This window comes from Salmo salar, chromosome ssa16 (genome assembly GCF_905237065.1).
Source record: "Salmo salar chromosome ssa16, Ssal_v3.1, whole genome shotgun sequence".
Lineage (NCBI taxonomy): Eukaryota > Metazoa > Chordata > Actinopteri > Salmoniformes > Salmonidae > Salmo > Salmo salar.
In genome coordinates this window covers 8615588-8623977 of record NC_059457.1, presented here as the reverse complement: position 1 = coordinate 8623977, position 8390 = coordinate 8615588, and positions in this window count along the sequence as shown.

Sequence of the window (8390 nt, the reverse complement as noted above, 5' to 3'; positions counted from 1 at the left end):
TGTAGACTCAAGCAGAATGAGCAGTGACAGCTTGGGAACCTAAATGACCTTCACGTGATTTGGTGACTGTGTCAGTCAACTCTCACTCAATCATTCACTCTCTCTCTGTCTGTCTCCCCATCTCTGTCTCTCTCTCCCTCTTTCCTACTAATTCTCTCAATCTCCTCGTAGCCATGTGTCTCATCTGTCATGTCTGGCTCCAGACTTCTTGGCTAATGGTTTTTCCCTAAGCCCCGATCTCAACCCCACTCTCAACCCACTCTTCTTTCAGTCTGTCCTTCTGTCCCCAACTGGCCCTTACTCCTCTGAGTGGGGCCAGGCAGGGTCAGCATGAGTCCAGATGGAATACCGCAGATAGTCCTAACAGACCAGGTAGACAGTTATATGGTTCTCAGTTATGCTATTTCTGTCTTTGATCTGGCAATATAATTTGTCAATTTTAGATGGAAAAACAGGTGGTTAGGAATCATACATAATGCCACAGCAAAATATTATAAACACAAATGACTGATAAGCACTAATAACTAAGCATTACAAATCACCACACTATTGGTACAGTCTTTGAATTGGAGTGTCTACTCTACTATGTCTGTTCCTACTGTATGCCAGAGGCACTAATTTTATTTACTCATTTAATTCATTACCGTCACCACCACCCCTCAGCCATTGCCCTCTCCAGGTCAGCTCAAATCAAATCAAATGCATTTATAAAGCCCTTTTTTACATCAGCAGATGTCACAATGTGCTTATACAGAAACCCAGCCTAAAACTCCAAACGTCAAGCAATGCGGATGTAGAAGCACTGTGGCTCGGACAAACTCCCTAGAATGGCAAGAACCTAGGAAGGAACTTAGAGAGGAACCAGGCTCTGAGGGGTGGCCAGTCCTCTTCTGGCTGTGCCGGGTGGAGATTATAAGAGTTCATGGCCATTAAGCCCAGAACGTTTTGAAGATGTTCAAATGTTCATAGATGACCAACAGGGTCAAATAATATTCACAGTGGTTGTAGAGGGTGCAACATGTCAGCAATGTCAGTTGGCTTTTCATAGCAGAGCATTCAGAGGTCAAGACAGCAGGTACGGTAGAGAGAGAGAGATGGGCGGGGGGGAGGGTTGAAAACATCAGGTCCGGAACAAGGTAGCACATCTGGTGAACAGGTCAGCCACAGGCAGATCAGTTGAAACTGGAGCAGCAGCACAACAAGATTGTATGTCTGGTTAACAGGTCAGGGTTCCATAGCCACAGGCAAAACAGTAGAAACTGGATCAGTAGCACGACCAGGTGGACTGGGGACAGCTAGGTGTCATCAGGCCAGGTAGTCCTGAGGCATGGTCCTAGGGCTCAGGTCCTCCGAGAGAGTGAGAGGGAGAGAGTGAGAGAGAGAGAGAGAGAGAGAGTGAGAGAGATGGGAGACTTAAGTTCACACAGGACACCAGATAAGACAGGAGAATTAATCCAGATAGGACAGACTGAACCTTTTTTGTAACAGGAAAATGCACACATTTACCACACTATTATTAGCATTTAACCTCTATGGGCTAGGCGGGACGTAATCGTCCCACCTACGTAACAGCCAGTGTAATCCAGTGGCGCGATTTTCAAATACCTTAAAAATCCTATTACTTCAATTTCTCAACCATATGACTATTTTACAGCTATTTAAAGACAAGACTCTCGTTAATCTAACCACACTGTCCGATTTCAAAAAGGCTTTACAACGAAAGCAAAACATTAGATTATGTCAGCAGAGTACCAAGCCAGAAATAATCAGACACCCATTTTTCAAGCTAGCATATAATGTCACCTTTGATGATCTTCATCAGATGACACTCCTAGGACATTATGTTATACAATACATGCATGTTTTGTTCAATCAAGTTCATATTTACATCAAAAACCAGCTTTTTACATTAGCATGTGATGTTCAGAACTAGCATACCCACCGCAAACTTCCGTTGAATTTACTTAATTACTCACGATTAACGTTCACAAAATACATAACAATTATTTTAAGAATTATAGATACAGAACTCCTTTATGCAATCTCGGTGTCAGATTTTAACCTGTTTGGGCTAGGGGGCAGTATTGAGAATTTTGGAAAAAATATGTGGCCATTTTTAACTGCCTCCTACACCAACTCAGAAGCTAGAATATGCATATTATTGTTCAGGTTTGGATAGAAAAGACCCTAAAGTTTCTAAAACTGTTTGAATGGTGTCTGTGAGTATAACAGAACTCCTATGGCAGGCAAAAACCTGACAAGGTTTCATGCAGGAAGTGGCCTGTCTGACAAGGAGTCGTGCGTCTTGCATCTGTTTATTGAAAAGTAAGGATCTTAGCTGTAACGTGACAATTCCCAGGGCTCCAATAGGATCTCAGGACGCGGGAAAATCATGAAGGTTGACGAGGCAGCCTCAGGCTGAAACAGATTATCATCTTATTCAAGTGTCCCATTAGGTGACAATGGAGTGAGGCGCGTGCGCGATTAGCCCCCGTGGAGTATTTTAATTCGGCTGTTTAGTTTATTGCAGATTCCCGGTCGGAATATTATCGCTTTTCTATGAGATAAATGGCATAAAAATTGGTTTTAAACAGCGGTTGACATGCTTCGGAAGTACGGTAATGGAATATTTAGAATTTTATTGTCACGAATTGCGCCATGCGCGCGACACTTCTTTACCATTTCGGATAGTGTCTGGAACGCATACGAACAAAACGCCGCTATTCGGATATAACGATGGATTATTTTGGACCAAACCAACATTTGTTATTGAAGTAGCAGTCCTGGGTGTGCATTCTGGACGAAGACAACAAAAGGTAATCAAACTTTTATAATAGTAAATATGATTATGGTGAGTGCTAAACTTGCCGGGTGTCTAAATAGCGAGCCCGTGATGCCTGGGCTATGTACTTAGAATATTGCAAAATGTGCTTTCACCAAAAAGCTATTTTAAAATCGGACATATCGAGTGCATAGAGGAGGTCTGTATCTATAATTCTTAAAATAATTGTTATGCTTTTTGTGAACGTTTATCGTGAGTAATTTAGTAAAATGTTAGCGAATTCCCGGAAGTTTGCGGGGGGTATGCTAGTTCTGAACGTCACATGCTAATGTAAAAAGCTGTTTTTGATATAAATATGAACTTGATTGAACAAAACATGCATGTATTGTATAACATAATGTCCTAGGGTTGTCATCTGATGAAGATCATCAAAGGTGAGTGCTGCATTTAGCTGTCTTCTGGGTTTTGGTGACATTATATGCTGGCTTGAAAAATGGGTGTCTGATTATTTCTGGCTTGGTACTCTGCTGACATAATCGAATGTTTTGCTTTCGTTGTAAAGCCTTTTTGAAATCGGACAGTGTGGTTAGATTAACGAGAGTCTTGTCTTTAAATAGCTGTAAAATAGTCATATGTTTGAGAAATTGAAGTAATAGGATTTTTAAGGTTTTGAAAATCGCGCCACAGGCTGCAAGTGGCTGTTACGTAGGTGGGACGAATTCGTCCCGCCTAGCCCAGAGAGGTTAAAATAGCTTTTCGGCGAAAGCACATTTTGCAATATTCTGAGTAGATAGCCCGGCCATCACGGCTAGCTAATTTGACACCCACCAAGTTTGGCCCTCACCAAACTCAGATTTACTATAAGAAAAATTGGATTACCTTTACTGTTCTTCGTCAGAATGCACTCCCAGGACTTCTACTTCAACAACAAATGTTGTTTTGGTTCAAAATAATCCAGAGTTATATTGAAATAGCTCCGTTTTGTTCGTGCGTTGAGGTCAGCATTTCGTGACAAAAAAATTCTAAATATTCCATTACCTTACTTAGAAGCATGTCAAACGCTGTTTAAAATACATTTTTATGCGATTCTTCTCGTAAAATAGCGATAATATTCCAACCGGGCGACGTTGTATTCGTTCAAAGAGAGAAAGAAAAACATGGAGTCCTCTCGTGCACGTGCGCTCCAGTGTCAGTGTTCCCTGCCTGACCACTCACAAAATCTCCTGCTTTTTTTCGCCCAGAGACTGCAGAGCTCTCATTCCACTTTCTGGCGCCTTCTGAGAGCCAATGACATCCTTAGAAAATGTCACGTTACAGCAGAGATGCTGTATTTTTGATAGAGATGCCCTAGAAGGACAACAAATTGTCAGACAGGGCACTTCCTGCACGGAATCTTCTCAGGTTTTGGCCTGCCATATGAGTTCTGTTATACTCACAGACATCATTCAAACAGTTTTAGAAACGTTAGAATGTTTTCTATCCAAATCTACTAATTATATGCATATTCTCATTTCTGGGTAAGAGTAGTAACCAGTTTAAATCGGGTACTTTTTTATCCGGCCGTGAAAATACTGCCCTCTAGCCCCAACAGGTTCATGCGTTTGAGCAGTTGTGTTGTGACAAGGTAAGGGTGGTATATAGAAGACAGCCCTATTTGGTAAAAGACCAAGACCATATTATGGCAAGAACAGCTCAAATAAGCAAAGAGAAACTACAGTCCATCATTACTTTAATACATGAAGGGCAGTCAATACTGAAAGTTTCATGAACTTTGAAGTGAAGTTTCTTCAAGTGCAGTCGCAAAAACCATCAAGAACTATGATTAAACTCCTTCTCATGAGGACACATAGTTACCTCTGCTGCAGAGGATAAGGTCATTAGAGTTACTAGCCTCAGAAATTGCAGCCCAAATAAATGCTTCACAGAGATCAACTAACAGAGACATTTCAACATCAACTGTTCAGAGGAGATCGCCTTCATGGTCGAATTGCTGCAAAGAAACCACTACTAAAGGACACCAATAAGAAGAAGAGACTTGCTTCGACCAAGAAACATGAGCAATGGACATTAGACCAGTGGAAAACTGTCCTTTGGTCTGATGAGTCCAAATTGGAGATTTTTGGTTCCAACTGCCATGTCTTTGTGAGACTCAGAGTAGGTGAATGGATGATCTCCGCATGTGTGATTCCCACCGTGAAGCATGGAGGAGAAGGTGTGATGGTGTGGGGGTGCTTTGCTGTTGACACAGTCAGTGATTTATTTAGAATTCAAGGCACACTTAACCAGCATAGCTACAACAACATTCTGCAGCGATACGCCATCCTATCTGGTTTGCCCTTACTATCATTAGTTTATCAACAGGAAAATGACCCAACACATCTCCAGGCTGTGTAAGGGCTATTTAACCAAGAAGGAGAGTGATGGGGTGCTGCAACAGATGACCTGGCCTCCACAATTACCCAACCTTAACCTCTTAAGTCTAGACGTTCCGCTAGTGGAACACCTGCTCCAATATCCAATGATACGCGTGGCGCGAATTACAAATTCCTCAAAAATACAAAAACATATGACTATTTCACAGCATTTTAAAGACAAGACTCTCCTTTATCTAACCACACTGTCCGATTTCAAAAAGGCTTTACAGCGAAAGCAAAACATTAGATTATGTCAGCAGAGTACCAAGCCAGAAATAATCAGACACCCATTTTTCAAGCTAGCATATAATGTCACAAAAACCCAGAAGACAGCTAAATGCAGCACTAACCTTTGATGATCTTCATCAGATGACACACCGAGGACATTATGTTATACAATACATGCATGTTTTGTTCAATCAAGTTCATATTTATATCAAAAAACAGCTTTTTTACATTAGCATGTGACGTTCAGAACTAGCATACCCCCCGCAAACTTCCGGGGAATTTGCTAACAATTGACTAAATTACTCACGATAAACGTTCACAAAAAGCATAACAATTATTTTAAGAATTATAGATACAGAACTCCTCTATGCACTCGATATGTCCGATTTTAAAATAGCTTTTTGGTGAAAGCACATTTTGCAATATTCTAAGTACATAGCCCAGCCATCACGGGCTAGCTATTTAGACACCCGGCAAGTTTAGCACTCACCAATATCAGATTTACTATTATAAAAGTTTGATTACCTTTTGTTGTCTTCATCAGAATGCACTCCCAGGACTTCTACTTCAATAACAAATGTTGGTTTGGTCCAAAATAATCCATCGTTATATCCGAATAGCGGCGTTTTGTTCGTGCGTCCCAGACACTATCCGAAATGGTAAATCAGGGTCGCGCGCATGGCGCAATTCGTGACAAAAAAAATTCTAAATATTCCATTACCGTACTTTCGAAGCATGTCAACCGCTGTTTAAAATAAATTTTTATGCAATTTATCTCGTAAAAAAGCGATAATATTCCGACCGGGAATCTCCTTTTCGGCAAACAGAGGAAAAATCACAAAGACGGGGGCGGTCGGGGCACGCGCCTAAGCCCACAGTCCCTTGATCGGCCACTTGAGAAAGGCGATAATGTGTTTCAGCCTGGGGCTGGGATGACGACATTCTGTTTTTTCCCGGGCTCTGAGCGCCCTTGGATGACGTAGGAAGTGTCACGTTAGAGCAGAGATCCTTTGTAAAAGATAGAGATGGCAAAGAAGTTCAAGAAATGGTCAGACAGGCCACTTCCTGTAAAGGAATCTCTCAGGTTTTGACCTGCCATTTGAGTTCTGTTATACTCACAGACACCATTCAAACAGTTTTAGAAACTTTGGAGTGTTTTCTATCCAAAGCCAATAATTATATGCATATTCTAGTTACTGGGCAGGAGTAGTAACCAGATTAAATCGGGTACGTTTTTTTATCCAGCCGTGAAAATACTGCCCCCTAGCCATAACAGGTTAACACAATTGAGATGGTTTGGGATGAGTTGGATCGCAGAGTGAAGGAAAAACAGCCAACAAATGCTCAGCATATGTGGTTACTCCTTTAAGACTGCTGTAAAAGCATTCCTGGTGAAGTTGGTTGAGGGAATGCCAAGAGTGTGCAAAGCTGTCATCAAGGCAAAGGGTGGCTAGTTAGAATAATCTAAAATCTATTTTGATTTGTTTAGCACTTTTTTTTGGTTACTACATGATTCCATACCTGTTATTTCATACTTCTGATGTCTTCACTACTATTCTATGATGTAGAAAATAGTAAAAAAATTATAAGAAAAAACCCATTTGAATGATTAGGTGTGTCCAAACTTTTGACTGGTACTGTACATATATATATTTAAATATGTATATATATACAGCTTTGGAAAAAAATTAAGAGACCACTGCAAAATGATCAGTTTCTCTGGTTTTACTATTTATAGGTATGTGTTTGGGTAAAAGGAACATTTTTGTTTTATTCTATATACTACTGACAACATTTCTTCCAAATTCCAAACAAAAATATTGTCGTTTAGAGCATTTATTTGCAGAAAATGACAACTGGTCAAAATAACAAAAAAGATGCAGTGTTGTCAGACCTCGAATAATGCAAAGAAAATAAGTTAATATTCATTTTTAAACAACACAATACTAATATTTTAACTTAGGAAGAGTTCAGTAATCAATATTTGGTGGAATAACCCGGATTTTCAATCACAGCTTTCATGTGTCTTGGCATGCTCTCCACCAGTCTTTCACATTGATGTCGGGTGACTTTATGCCACTCCTGATGCAAAAAAATCTAGCAGATCAGCTTTGTTTGATGGCTTGTGACCATCCATCTTCCTCTTGATCATATTCCAGAGGTTTTCAATGGGGTTCAGGTCTGGAGATTGGGCTGGCCATGACAGGGTCTTGATCTGGTGGTCCTCTATCCACACCTTGATTGACCTGGCTGTGTAGTATGGAGCATTGTCCTGCTGGAAAAACCAATCCTCAGATTTGGGGAACATTGTCAGAGCAGAAAGACGGAAGCAAGTTTTCTTCCAGGACAACCTTGTATGTGGTTTGATTCATGCGTCCTTCACAAAGACAAATCTGCCCGATTCCCAGCCTTGCTGAAGCACCCGTAGATCAACACTGATCCTCCACTAAATTTCACAGTGGGTGCTAGACATTGTGGCTTGTAGGCCTCTCCAGGTCTCACACCCACTGTGAAATTTGGTGATGGATCAGTGATGATCTGGGGGTGCTTCAGCAAGGCTGGAATCGGGCAGATTTTTTTTTGTTATTTTGACCAGTTGTCATTTTCTGCAAATAAATGCTCTAAATGACTTTCTTTTTGGGGGGGAATTTGGGAGAAATGCTGTCAGTAGTTTGTACAATAAAACAAACATTTTAATTTTACCCAAACACATACTTATAATAAATAGTCAAACCAGAGAACTGATCATTTTGCAGTGGTCTCTTAATGTTTTCCAGAGCTTTTGTTTGACCAATCACAAGTGGTATTTTTTTTTACCACAAGTGGGGTGCTGCCCTTCAATGCCCTAATGGGCGGGCCACCGCTGCGTCTATCCTCTTCTCAGACTCCTCCATCCCTGGCATCTCTAATTGCTTTGGTAGTTAGCATCTTTCCCAGTCATTTCATACAACTTACCAGCCAATAGG